At 41.3% G+C, this 14,095-nt stretch overlaps 1 long non-coding RNA gene across 1 annotated transcript in view; it reads left to right on the forward strand.

The window, feature by feature from the left end:
* The window catches only part of LOC116632448, a 193,580-nt gene that overhangs the window by 150,084 nt on the left and 29,401 nt on the right, over positions 1–14,095 (forward strand). The window lies entirely within an intron of this gene.

Genomic DNA, 14,095 nt, shown 5'->3' on the forward strand with positions numbered 1-14,095 from the left:
GGCAGTTACGCATGGGGCCTAGAAGCTGGGTAATTTCGTATTTAGACCTCCTACCGAAACTTTGCTCACAGATCCCAATCACGCCCTTCAGCTATGATCTAATAGGTGTGAGAGCCCTTCTGTCTCACTGTGAGAACCTCAACTCCCTTGAGACCACACACCAAGCAAGATTCAGATTTTTCTCACACCTAGCTCAGAGATATGCACATAGTGGTTCCTGAGGGCAGCAGTATCCTCAAAGCATGCTTCATAAATATATTATAAGTGATACAGTTGTTTTCTCTGTACCCTTGTTTGGACTGAATAGCAATTCACCCACTTGGTCCTACACTCTTCATGTTCTAGTTACCCCATTACTACCTGTTAACCTATTTCCTTTCAAGTCAGACATTAAAGGAGACCCACTCCCTTCCTTCTAATGATTCAGCTACAATGTTTATGAAGCCTTTTTAGGTCTTGGGAAGAAAGGGACAATATATAAAAGTACAATTATTATGAATATTATAATCTTTCTTTCAAATCTCTTTGAATGTAGATTCTTAGAACAAATCCTGTAAGCATATTGAATATAAATTTCAAAACTTATTATGATTTCAAGACAATTCCTTATTCATTTCAAACCATTCCATCTTGTATAAATATTTATTTTTTAATTCAGTTGGAGGCATTCCTTTCTCAACAAAGTCAACTAATTACCTGAAAGAATCATAAGACCAGAAGCTCAAATATTAAGAAAGGAATTCGGGTTAAAACACATTTGTTGCCCACCTATTGAAACACCATAATAACTGTGATGATAGGCTGCATTTACATGGCATCGTATAAATCAAAAGAAAAATGTGCCATCTTAACAAATCATTGTGAAAAATCATGACTAAAAAAGAAAGAAAACAGCGCATTTTAGACTTCATTTACCATCTTGTATTTGACATTAAAAAAAAAAAGTAAGTTCTCAAGTGGGCAAAAGTGCTGTACAGTTATTTTCCAAAGTGAAGAATAACATATGAACAAAACTTGGGGGAGAAAAAAATGCAAAAATAAAATGAAAGTGTAGAAGTGATTTAATGTGAGTTCACACACACACACACCTACTCTCTCTGTGGGTAGGATCCGATCCCCAACCCCAGCCACAGCAAATTCACCAAGCGATATGCTAAATGTATTCTGCTGCTTTCTGCCAGAATCCAGAAGAAACTCCACTTCTTTTCCGTTTTGCTCATTTAAACTGTGGCCGACCTCAAAAGGAGCCCAGGAAACAGTGAGACCCTGAACTTGAACTGAAAAAGGCAGGATGAAAAAAATCTTTTTTCCACAAAGATCAAGGAAAGTGAAAGAACTGTTTACATAATCGGGTTCAAACTCTGCTTTATTCTCAAGTTCCTTTCTGCTATCTCAGCTTGCATTCAGCATGCAGGCTTTCAGCATAGGCCACATTCTCATTAATGTGAGTGGCTGCTGGCCGAGGGTGGAGTATGGACTTTTTGACATCAAGGAGACCACTAAGCTGCCCAAGGTGACTCCTTGATGGCAAGTCATGGCACAACACTTAATATCAATTCAGGGCTTGCAAAGAATTCCACTGCAGCATACACTTTTCACGGATAGATGCAGGGATCACAAAGCTTTTGTTGGGAAAAGTAAGGTTATATTTGTCAGGGAAGCTCTGTTACTGGCCCTTTAAATAGAGGAATAACACATCCGTCAAAAGGAGCCCAGGGAGCCCATGACCAGTGACTAACACCCACCCCTCTGGGTGTCTCTGCTATATATTTCAGGCCAAGAAATGATTATGATTATGAAATAAGGGGGTGGGGGTGGAAAGGTTATAGAGTGCTTAGTAGGCATGAACTGCTTTATGAGCACTTTCTCATTTAATTCCAACATGGTACCATGTAGTAGATTTGTAGTATCCCTGTCTTACAAATGAGTACACTGAGGCTCCATTAGATAACTTGCCCTAATTCATCCCTAGAACAGTGCCTGGTATATATACGCACTTCTAATATTTGTAGAAGGGAGGAAAAGAGGGAGAGAGAGAGGGAGGAGAAATCAGATAAGGGGACCATTATTGTAAACAAAACAAGTGGGGAAAATTTAGTTTAGAGCAATGGTAAGGGGATCAGAACAGGGCAGAGATTCATAAGATACTTGAAGAACTAATATTATAACATTAATAAAAACAGGTACTTGTTCAGCACTTGCTGTGTGCTAGGTACTGTTCTGTTTTACTAATATTAACATACATTTAATTATTTAGTTAATATGTGCTTTACTTATATTAAAGTACATTAAGTTATTTACTTAATTAATTATGTTACTTATATTAACATTTAATCCTTGCAACAACCCCATTTTACAAATAAGGTCAAGTGTCTTAGGTCAGGTCCCCTACAAGCAGAGCCTGAAGTGGATTTTCTTGTGCAAGTGATTTATTGAGGAAGTGAGAGAAGCAGGGGATCTTGTGAGAATGCTGGAGCATGAATAAAACCGCAGGTTGAACCAATTTGAGGCAAGGGGGGCTGAGCATTTTATGCCCTTCAGTAGTCAGTCGTGGGTAATTGGGGGTTCAGGCAAGTTTCTGGAAGAAGGGCAGCAGTGAGCTGTTAGCAGCCAACACTGATCATCTGTATCAACATCATCATCATCAGATCACCTGGGGTACGTCTGCACCTGCCTGTAATGGGGATCTGGGTGAGGCGTCCCCAGGGTCCGCTGTATCATGTACTGTGCCTACATCATTTGGTTAGTGCCAATGCCCTTAAGCTTGATGGCCAGAGTATGCTGCCTTTAACTTTATCCTCTGATTAAATCTCGGAATTGTTTCAGAAACTCATTGCTCAGATTTTGCACTTTCTGTTTGAGTGGGATGAGGTGTCAGGAATAGAGAATAGAGGCAATGAATTTAAGCAGGGAGGTCAGGGGGGCCATCCTCCAGGAAATAATAATGACTGGGCACAGAGAAGGAGCCAGGGTTTTCTTCTTAAAATGCAGATCTGATCATGTTAATCCTGTTTTAAAGAAACAGTAGCAGGTCCCCACTGCCTGTAGAATAATGGCTCTACTTCCTAGAATGGTTTCCAATGGTCGCCAAAATCTGACTCTAGTCAACTGACTACTTTTTCCAGGTATACATCCACACCGTTTAGGTCCTGCCACACTGAACATGGAACTGCTCACCAAGCCTAGAACAGGTTTCCTGACAGTTGTCCTTTCTGAGCATGCTGCCCTTTCTCAATGCCAGTTCCTTCCATGCTCACGTCCTATCCACCACTGGAAATTCCACTCACTCTACAATGCTCAACTCCAGTGCTACCTCCTCCTTCATTGCAGTTTTCCCAGCATCTTTATTTGGAATTAATCATCTTTGTTTTATGCCCCCTACGTGATGTCTGCAGGTACTTCCCATACGCATATGACGGTGTGCCTTTTACTACAATTACATATTTCCTCATCAGATGACAAAATTCTTGAAAGCAGTAAAAGAATCTGGGTTCTTTTAGTTGCAAGAAACAAAAACTCAACTCAAATTAACCTTCAGCTAAAGAGACAATTTTTTGGTCCCAAGAACATGGAAGTCTAAGATGAGTGGCTGGCTCCAGGCATGATGGAATCCAAGAATTAAAACGATGGGAGGTTTCGAAACCCCCTCTCATCTTTGGCTCTGTCCACATGCCGGTAAATATGGTCACAGCAACTTTGACTTTGTCATTTTCACAGCTAGAGTTTCCAGTGAAAGAGCTGAGCCGTTTCCCCAGCAAACACATGAATCTTTGTAACTAATGATTCCAAATAGAGTGAAAGTCTCTCCCTAGGGCCCTATTGGTCCTACGTTCTTTGGTGCCCACTCCCGGACCTGCTGTTGTGTCCACGTCGTGGGTGTCCTGATTGACTGGTTTGGGTCATGTGTCCACTTCCATTTGATTAATAGCTTTGCCAAAATAACATGGATGGATTACCAAATGGAAAAGAGAGGTTCTAACACCAGATCACAGAGACGAGATGAAAGACAAGAACACTCAACAGATATCCCCTCCAGGCGACAATATTATTGCCCCTGAAAAAAGAAAGTATTCAAGAAGTTACCAAGAGCAAAGCAAAGGGGAAGAAAGAGAGAGCAGTAAGTGGAGAATGGGGGAGGAGGTGGTGTAAAGGGATGCCATGGTAAGCTTGACCAACTGGCAACTTGCAGAAAAGTAGAGAATGAAGCCTAACGTCTGTAGGTCAGTGTCTTTGGGAGTTCTTGTTCTGCAGAGGAGCAATAAAAAGCTCAGTTCTGTTTTAAGTCAAATAGTCATACTTTACAGGGCTTCAAAATAAAGAATCTCATAAAACGTTGCAGATATGAGAAGAACAGTCAGAGGGACTTTGGCTTTAATAAGCAGTTAAAATATATTCTCTTTGATATTTTAGGAACCTGATAAAAAGTACACGAGCTCACAAACGCAGGAGAAGAGCTTGTTACATGTTTTCCTCCTTGCTAAGCTTTGACTAACTTATATTTTGGTTAAAAAAAAGCAATTAGCTCATGAAATAGCAGAGTACTGATTATTCTGTGTACAAAGTTTACTTTTTTCCTTGTTGAGTTTTGCTTTTCTCCTTTTTTTAAAGAACTATTTTTTTTCCCCAGCGTTGAGGCAGTTTTACCTTTGTCTTAATTCAGCATTTGCATTTAAACACTGCTCTTAGTCACAGGAAGGGAAAGCTGAGCCTTTGTACATAAAGCTGACACTGGTGACTCATCATCCTCACAGTCCGGAGGCTCAGAGCTGGTTTCTGAGGAGCAGAGAAAGAGCCAACCCAGCCTCCTGTGGACTAAGGGAATTCTTTCATGACATAGATCACCTGGGGGAGGATGTTTTCATCACAGACATAATTGGTTGTATGGAGACTCACGCTTGCAATTTGGACCCTGTCACCTTTATTATTCAAATTTATAAATGTCATCCTTTTCACTGCTGTCATATGACGTTGGGAAGTCACTGTCTGGTGATGAGTTGACATAGTCATGGCACAAGAGGTGTCTTCGGGGTTCCCTTTTAATCTTTATCAAGTCCCCCAAAGCCAAGCTACATAATCAAGTGTCTGAGACACCCCCCTTCCTACCACATCGCTGCCCCCAAAATCTCTTCATTTGGATATTCTAGAGTTGGAACCATATTTTTTTCAGAATTCTTGAACATGACATAGTATTCCCCTTCCTGCAGCTGTGTTTTTGAAATCATATTCCTTGTGACTAGAGCTTTGTACAGAAGTAGAGTTTAAGTACATTTTAATTATACAATACTGCTTTAGAGCAACCTAGAGCATCTTTCACAACTGATTCTCAACAGTGTGGGCCATTAACTAGCTTCTTTTCGGAAAGTTCACCTTCACTTTGAAGAACTGCTTTCCCACCTTGGCCTCAGTTTCTTAGATTTGTTATCCAAAAACCCTTGTCAGGGGCCCTCAAACTTAAGAGAGCACAGAAATTCCCCAGAGAATTTGTCAAAACTGCAAATGTAGACTCAGCAGGTCTTGGGCATACCTCCAATCTGTAATTTTAGCAAACAGCCTAAGTGATTCTAATGCAGCTGATGGCAAAGTCAGCACCCCACTTTGAGAAATGCTGGTGCAATCATTAAGAAATAGGGCTTGGTATTCAGACGGAGTTAAGTTTTGGCTTAGCCTCTAACTAGCTAAGTTCAGTGAACTAATTACTTAACCTTTATATGTCTCAGTTATCCCTTCTATAAAATAGGAACATTAATAGTTCCCAGGTCACAAGGTTGTTGGGTGAAATCAATGAGATTATGAAATCACTTAAGCATAGTACCAAGTGACATATAAATGCTCATTACAGTGTACTGTTAGGACCGTGATTGGTACATCGTAGGCACTCAACAAATGTTTGTAGAATATTGAATGAAGGAAAATGACATACCACAGATATCTTTCCAGGTGGGTAAAATGCTGTCCTAAGCCTTGGTTATTACAAAGGGTCCAGGACAGAGAGAGAGGCTGCATCTGTAGGCATTAGAAATGGGCTGCTCAAGAAAGAAGAGACTGGACTGAGAAATGAACTGGCCATTTGAGGAACCAAGAAACATTCATTCCAAGTAATTTCAAAACAGACTATTTTGAATATACTGTACAAATATAATTTGTAACTCTCAGTTCGAATCAGCTAAAACTAGACTGAAGTAGAGAAGAGGGCTAAAACAGAATTTTTATATCCGAATTAAAATTAAAAGGATGGGGCGCCTGGGTGGCTCAGTTGGTTAAGCATCAGACTCGTGATTTTGGCTCAGATCATGATCTTAGGGAAAGGAGATCGAGCCCCACATCAGTTCCACACTCAGTGGAGAGTCTGCTTGGGATTGTCTTGGTCCCTTTCCCTCTGCCCCTCCCCAGCTTGTGCACTCACAGGCTCAAAAATAAATAAATTAATAAAAATTTTAAAAAATTAAAAGGAGTCATAATATCACTCACATTAGGAAGGACCATGTATCGCAAATTTAAAATACAAATCAAGGAAACAAAAACCCCTGGAGCATTATCAGAAATGGCATTGGAAGTAATGAAGCTAATGGAAATGGTGATCACTAAATAATTATAATTATAATGGGCTCAAAAAGTGCATGACACTAATTTGAAGTTGAATGTATCAGGTTTTACAGCAGTTCACTGATTTTCTTAAACTCTTGGGGATTATTAAGATTTTAAGTATTTTCAGTAGATGGCCTATTATAATTTCCTCTGGTTCTTATCTATAATTACCATGTATTAGCACTTACAGTGTGCTATGCATTTAAATGCTCATTATTTTAATTAGCATTCACAACAGCCCTGTAAGACAGGTTGTCAACATCTCTATTTTACAAATTATGAAATGAAACTCAAAACTCAAAGGAGTTGTTAAACCAGAGTGACCTAGTGGTGATGGAGATGTGATTTGAACTCAGGGGTCTCACAGCCATGATGTCCTTCTACTATACTGCACTGTCTCTAGGTGGTGATTACTGAGTGCCCTTCTCTAATTAGCCCGATGCGGCTATGGACCTCTGTACCGCACCTGGCTGCCCCACACCATGGCATTTCTCCATGGAACCCTTAGGTTTCATCTGTGTCTCCTTATGATGGTTGATTGAAAAAGACAGTTGCCCAGTTTATACGTGGCTTTGGGCATATTACATAATCTAATTAGTCCGAAGTACATCTAGTGACCCAAAAGATCCAGGCAATAGGAAGCTTTGATCTGTGACCATTATTTTTGTATTTCCTCATTTATATTGAAAAGAAAAGTGATAAAAAGGATTTGGACAAGGTTGTTCAATGATAAGAATGACATTAACCATAATAATGGTTAACATACATTAAGTACTTACATGGCGGGCATTGGGCTAAGCACTTTATAAGGAATATCTTATTTAACTCACCCAGCACTGTGGCAAGGTGTTATCTCCATTTTAAAGATAAGTAGATATAGATTCAAAAGCCTTAAGTGACGTGACAAGGACTCAAAAGTGTAAGTGGCCAAGCCAGAACTGGCACCCGGGACAAAGGGGTTTGTGGCTTTGTAGGCAAGGACAGAACACAAATGAGTAAAACCAGCCAGGAAGGGGCCATGGCAAATGCCAGATCACAGGCATGTGTGCAGCGATGGTTACTCAGATCCAGCACTGTGAGGCTGTGCTGAAATGTAGTCTTCTGATTTTTTAAAAGTCAGTAATCTGAATATTTTTGATGTGAATTCTCTTAATTTTAAAATGCCAGCATCTATTTGTTTTAGTTGTGTCTCTGTAAATATTTTGAGTGCCCACAGGCTCATCTGTGGGCACAGGCTAGGTTCTGGGCCTCCTGGATGAGAGCTTGTGCTCTTAGCCTTCAGGCTATAGGAACTCCAGTGTCCCTTAGGTCATCTCTGCCAGGAGCTATTTCCAGCTCTATCATTTCCTAGATCTACAGCTTCCCCTTCCTTCAATAAATGAAACACCATTCCCAGAACTCGCTCTTACCAGGAGCAGACTTCTACTGCTCTGGCCCCAAGGTTGATAAATGCTCGCATCCACAAAGGAACAAGGGCCAATGTTTTATTAAAAGAAATATATGGTGCCCTTTGAAGGTCACTTGCCTTTTTGCTTGGGAGAGATTAAGCAGATATACTCTGAGGGGCAGAATTTCTTCAAAGTTTGGAAAATAGGACCCACATGCATAGTATCCTTGAGTTTTTCATTTTCTTGAAGGCCATCTGCCTCCTGTTATCCTGATACACCCTTCATGACACAGCAGTGCTACAGCATGGAAATTGGCTCCAAATAGGTTTCCATATTGGTGTCCAAAACCTTGTTTTTATTGACAGATTCTCCCCTCAGGGATTTTTCCCAGTGTGCCTAATCCTCACCCCATCTTCAGCCAAAGCAGGAGAGGGAAGCTCCACGGGCTTAAAAAGGCTGAGCGGCAGAACTTCATGCATTTATTCTCCTTCCCACTCATGTTTATTAATATCTGGGCAGAAATGTGACAGTGAGAAGTTTTGATGTGCGCAAGGAGGAGAGCTACAGCAAATGAGCATTCTCCTTTTAATATAGTATCAACCAAGTAGGCTGCGCTGAAAAAAGGAAGGAAAACAGATCCTCAATCTATCTGTAAGCAAGGATTCTGACCCTAAATCTATTTTGCACCAAATAACTAAATGTTGGTTTGAGTTAGCAAATAAGCTACAAAATATGGTAGAAAGCTAAAGGTAGGACAGAACCTTGCTCTAAGTCTGGCCTATACATTTATAAATGCCATTTCTCTCTGAAAACTCAGAGTTTTTTTTGTTGACTGAAATATGCTATTTGAGAAACAGGGTTTCAGTGGATCCTTAAAACTTCTGAAGAATTGGGAAAAATACTTTAGTTATACAGAACAGTCATTTTATGACTAATGGGACAAAGGTAACAGTCTGAGTATTTGTAGACTTTCTCCTCCTCTCTACTTGCAAAAGAGTTTGTGTTTTGCCCACTCTTTCTCTTTCCCATCTTCCACAGAGGGTTCTTCCAATTGTACTGAATTGGGAGACTAGATGAAGGAAAAAAACCACAAAGCAGAGGAATTCTCCCTCTCTAGAGAACCTTAAGTGGTAGGGTAATAATCTACTGAGAGTCCTTTGTGTGGAAAGCACAGAGATGAGGAATAGATGGTCATCAGAGGGATAGCAGAGGTTGAATGGAGTAGATAATGAGGGAGATGATTCTAGATTGGAGGATGAGACGTTCCAGAGACGTCTGAGTCCATAGAAGAGAATGGATGATTTTAATAATATTCCCATTTAAGTTGCTTGAGAGATGCCACAATACTTAAGAATTCCTATTGCGATGATAGCACTTTGAATTTCAAGTTTCAAATGGACTGAACCACATGGTTCATGGCTTTAACAACACAGCTCATGGCTTTAACAGGGTTACAAGTGTAAATGACATGGCCTCCTTTCCTCTCTGTCAAACCTTCTAATTATTTCCAAAGAGTCATGGATACTTAACCCAGAAGCACAGACCACATGACTTTGTTTTCTCAGACAGAGGTAAGGGACCCTTTCAATAATGCCATTCCCAGATTTCAGAATAATCTGCCTCTGGGAAGTTAGGGGTCAGCATTTAGAGGTGACTTTGAGGAGTTCGGTGTGATCTTGTCAGGGAGACAGGCACCCAGGTGACTCTCTAAATCTCTCATTCATCCATTTAATCGACAGTTACTGACCACTTAGCTTGTATCAGGCACATGTTCTTGGTTCTCAGAATATAATAGCTGGCAAAAACAATTACCCCTCTCTCACAGAGACTACATTTCTTTTTACACTTTTTTTTTCCTAAAGAAAATGCTCCCATTAAGTCGGCAAAGAAAGGTGAGTGGCAAGTTATGAACTTGATTTTTAAGTAATTGAGAAAATTAAATCCTATCTTGGAATCCTCATGCAAGAATTATAGGGAAATAAGGATTGTACTAAATATTCCTTCCTTTATCCATCCCAAAATAACTAAACTCAAAAGGAGTTAATGACATGGAGCCTCAAGTTGACAGAGCTTGACATACTTTCAAGAACTATAGGGAGACAGGGAGCTACAGGGTTTATGATGCCAGCTCAGGTCTGTCAGCCCACAGGTGGGTCCCAGCGGAGTCAGTGTGTGCTTTGGGCAAGTTGCATAACCTAGAATATGGGGTTAGCAATAGTATCTATCTCGTTAGGGCTTTTGTGTGGATTAAATGAGCTAATTCATGTGAAGTACTTAGCTCGGTATATGCCAGAGAGTGTGTGCTCAATTATTATTACTATCTGTTCTTATTCTCTTCTTTCCTTGCCTTTATGGAATGGGCTGGAGGAGTTCAGCTCCTCTTAAGGCAAAACTCTTTTCACAAAAGAAATGAAAAAAAATATATATATATAGCTGAGAAAGACTCAGACAAGTGAAGCGATACATTGAGTAAGTCAGATGAAGATATGTAAGGCTGGCGGCAGGTCTGTGCAAGGCTTAGAACAGGTAGAACATCGTCAGAGTGAGAGCGGAGGCTGTGGTTTCTCCATATAGCATGCGTGTGTGTCTGTGTGTATCTGTACAAACAGTGAAATGATTTTCTATTAACCACAACTAGGTCTGGGGCTGCAAATGACAATTTTGACAACTTGCATCACCAAGGAGGCAGTAAGACTCCACCACTCCTGACTCCATGGTCCAGGAGCTGTTTCCAGCCCTCCAGCTGGGAGAAGTTCCCCGGATGGAACGCAGGATGACCTGACTGACATGGGCAAACAAGGCAGCGTGCTGGCGTTGAGCCAGCAAGGTGATTTCCTAGGCAGAGGCCTCATTTAATGAACAAGCCTGTGACGTCTTTATACGCTAGAGTCTTTCTAGTGCTTGGATCAACATTTAGATTTTCAAGCCAAATTTTCTCTAGCTGTATTTTCTCCGGGGGTGGTGGAGGTAGGCATCGGTCATTCCAATCCCCAAATTTGTCTCCCACTTTTTAGCTTGTGCCTCAATTTCCTTACGTAGGAAATGCAGATAGTGACAAAATCTACCTCAAAGAGTTGTCACGTGGATGACATGGGTGCCATGGGCAGAGCTTTTAAAAGTGTGAGCTAATACTATTTTTTATTTGTATCTGAAATCGTTTAACATTGTACCAGCGCAGAGTCAAGAACCAGTGACATAGGAGGGAAAGGTGAGGCCGGGTGGGCAAAGCATCAGAGAAGGGAGAAGAGGGAAAGCCCGTCTACTCCCCATCTTGCACAGCCTTCTTGGCAATAGCAGGGGAGGATCTCTCTCAGAATTCATAGGGCCTCAACTCACTTCCCGAGGAAAAGGATCATGCCTTGTTTACCCGTGTATCCTTAGCGGCTGGCAAAGAGAAAAAACTCAGGAAAAAAGTATTGCAATAAGTCAATCTAAGGCAGAAAAGGAATGTAGAGCTTTGAGTCACTGCCAGGCTATCAAGCCCTCTGACTTATCTGGTGACCTTAAAAATTACAAATGGTAACACACACAAAGTAACCGAAAGCCCTTAACAACATGTCAATAGGGGACTTACCACCAAGGCTGCTTGCTCCAGGGGATTTATTTCCAGGACACTCTTGAAGACCATTAAGATACCTGGCGAGGCCTGACTAAACAGGACATCTGGTCAACTTAATAAAGCATATGCTCCTGGGTGCCGTTCAACACAAGTAACCTGATCCCCTTGCTGCAGCAAGAATTCTTTTGAATCATTTTTCTGGCAGCAGGGTGTCCTCCCCAAAGGTGGGACTATTATCCATGTGACCTCTCAGATCCATTTCTCCCCTGTGATGCATTCAGCGACCTCCTCCAGTGTGAAAAATGGTATCCTTGGGCTTGACAGTGCTCCCCCCACCCCGCCCCAGCTTCTTCATCATGAGTCATCCATTTCTTCTTGCCAGTAGGATACTGCCCTTGTTCATTCCCAAAACACCCTTGTAAAGAAGGCAGTAAGGGTATAAAAATAAACCCTTCAGAAGTAGAAATGTCTCACTGGGTAGCTGCCTGCCTGATCCAAAGGCCCTGTTCTAATACTACCCCACCATCCCGGCCATGGAGAAGAGAGTTGTTTTCAAATGTCAGTTCTAAAGTCAGACTGCCTCAGTTCACAGCCTTGCTCAACACTTGCCGGCTGTGTTATCTTGGGCAAATGACTTAACCTCTCAATGTTTCCATTTTCTCTCTGTCAAATGGGCGTAAGAATGGCACCTCCCTCACAGTGTTCAGGGAGGACTGAATACAAGCAAAGCACTTCATACAGTGGCTGGTACATAGTAAGAGCTTAATAAATTATCTAGAATTTTTGTTTCTGAGATCACAATAAATTTTGGCATTGAATATATATATATATATATATATATATGCATGAATAAATGAAAACTGGAATCAAGTGATTTATAGAACAGAGAGTAAAAATGTTTTGATGGCCATAGTGCTCATCCCATTCTCTTAGCTCCTTCCTTCCCATCTAGTGACTCACTAATGTCAGTAGTCAGTTTGGAGAAGGAAATTCTTCATTTGTTTTGCTAAAGAAAATGTCATTCCTCTAACCCACTCGGAAGTGAACTAAAATTTCCGTTTTCATTCACCTTTAACTCTGAATCATTGTCTATTTCCCCTGGTGAGAGGTTGATTCTTTGAGTTAGGATATAGAAAGAGAGAGAAAGTCAGTTCTGTGACATTTCCATTCTTGTTTTCAAATGTGTCCTCAAATAGTGTGCCCTTGCCTTCTTGCCTTGGCACCCAGGCGTCGATTGGCATGGGACTGTGCTCCTAATGCTGAGCTGTCAGCATGCCAGTGTGCTTTGCACTGCCTTCCCTTCTTGCTTTGAGTTGCAAATAAAGGACATTTCTGGAAACCACTCACCAAGTATTCACATCTGTGAATGGAGAGAAACAAAATAAATAAAAGCATGATCATCACCTGCAGAGTACGGTACACTGATCTGAGATTTTATAGGGGAAAGATAGAATTACATTTTAGAACTCTGTCTAGGTCCTTCTGATTTTACGTTTTTCCATCTTAGAAGGGTACTTGGCAGGAGCATTTGACAGTGATGGATTCAAAAGCGTCTGGCACCCACTGTCAGGTGTGTTTCTTAAGCACGTCGGTGGTGAAGGTGAGCCATCTGCATTTTCTTGGGTTTCTGCTGCCGTGTGCACTAAGGAACAAGGCGGAGAGGAAGTGGATGGCTGAAAGTTTCCAGCAGCAGGAGTGGATGTAGAAGAGCATGGAGAGTCCTACCACTGTTTTCCACAAGGGCAATCTGATATTTCCCTCGGCTCAAGTGCAGGGGCAAAGACGAAACAGGCTCTTTCTCCACAGGTCTGTTCCCTGGCAGAGAAGCCCACCGTCAAAGAATACAGCAGGGCTCCCTCCCCGGAGGGTTTGGCAGACACATTTTGTAACCAGTTGTGGTGCCAGCAGTTTGTAGCAGCCTTCACCACAGCAAATCCACTGTGATGTTAAGAAGAAAAACAGCCTGGCAATGTGGAAATTATCCTGTCTCGCAGTATTTCCTGAAACAAGAGGCTTGATTTTGCTGCCCAAGTGAGGGCGACAGAACTGATTAATCCTTTATTTCAAATGCCATCAAATTTCGGTTGTTGATTTTTTAAGCTTTCATATAAAAAGGCAACATTGTGGCTATTTAAATAGCCCGAGGGAAGTGAAGATTTGGCCACTGCATAGTAAATTTAAGTGAGCCAAGCTAAGAAGAGAAGAAATGGGGTCATGCAAGGTAAAGAAATCTATTATCCCTGAACTTTCTGGATTGACTCACTCTATGGTGAAACTACTTCTTTTCTGCTGTAGGAACTCATGCAGCCATCTGGATTATTTAATCTACACAGACAGCTGGGCCAGACACTTTTAGACACAACATGGAGTTTTTTTTGTGTTTTTTGTGTTTTTTTTTTTTTTTTTGCAATCTGAGTAATTTACAAGGTTGAAATTAACAAGAGAATTTCCAGTTCTTTCCTCCTTTTGTGCCAGTTCACCCCGGTGAGGAGCATCAGGAAGGGGGGGATAAGGAAGAGGTTTGTACCTTTAGCCGCTGAGCACTTCAGCTGGCCAGGTGCAT

The sequence above is a fragment of the Phoca vitulina genome, unplaced genomic scaffold (genome assembly GCF_004348235.1).
Source record: "Phoca vitulina isolate PV1807 unplaced genomic scaffold, GSC_HSeal_1.0 scaffold6, whole genome shotgun sequence".
Classification (NCBI taxonomy): Eukaryota; Metazoa; Chordata; class Mammalia; order Carnivora; family Phocidae; genus Phoca; species Phoca vitulina.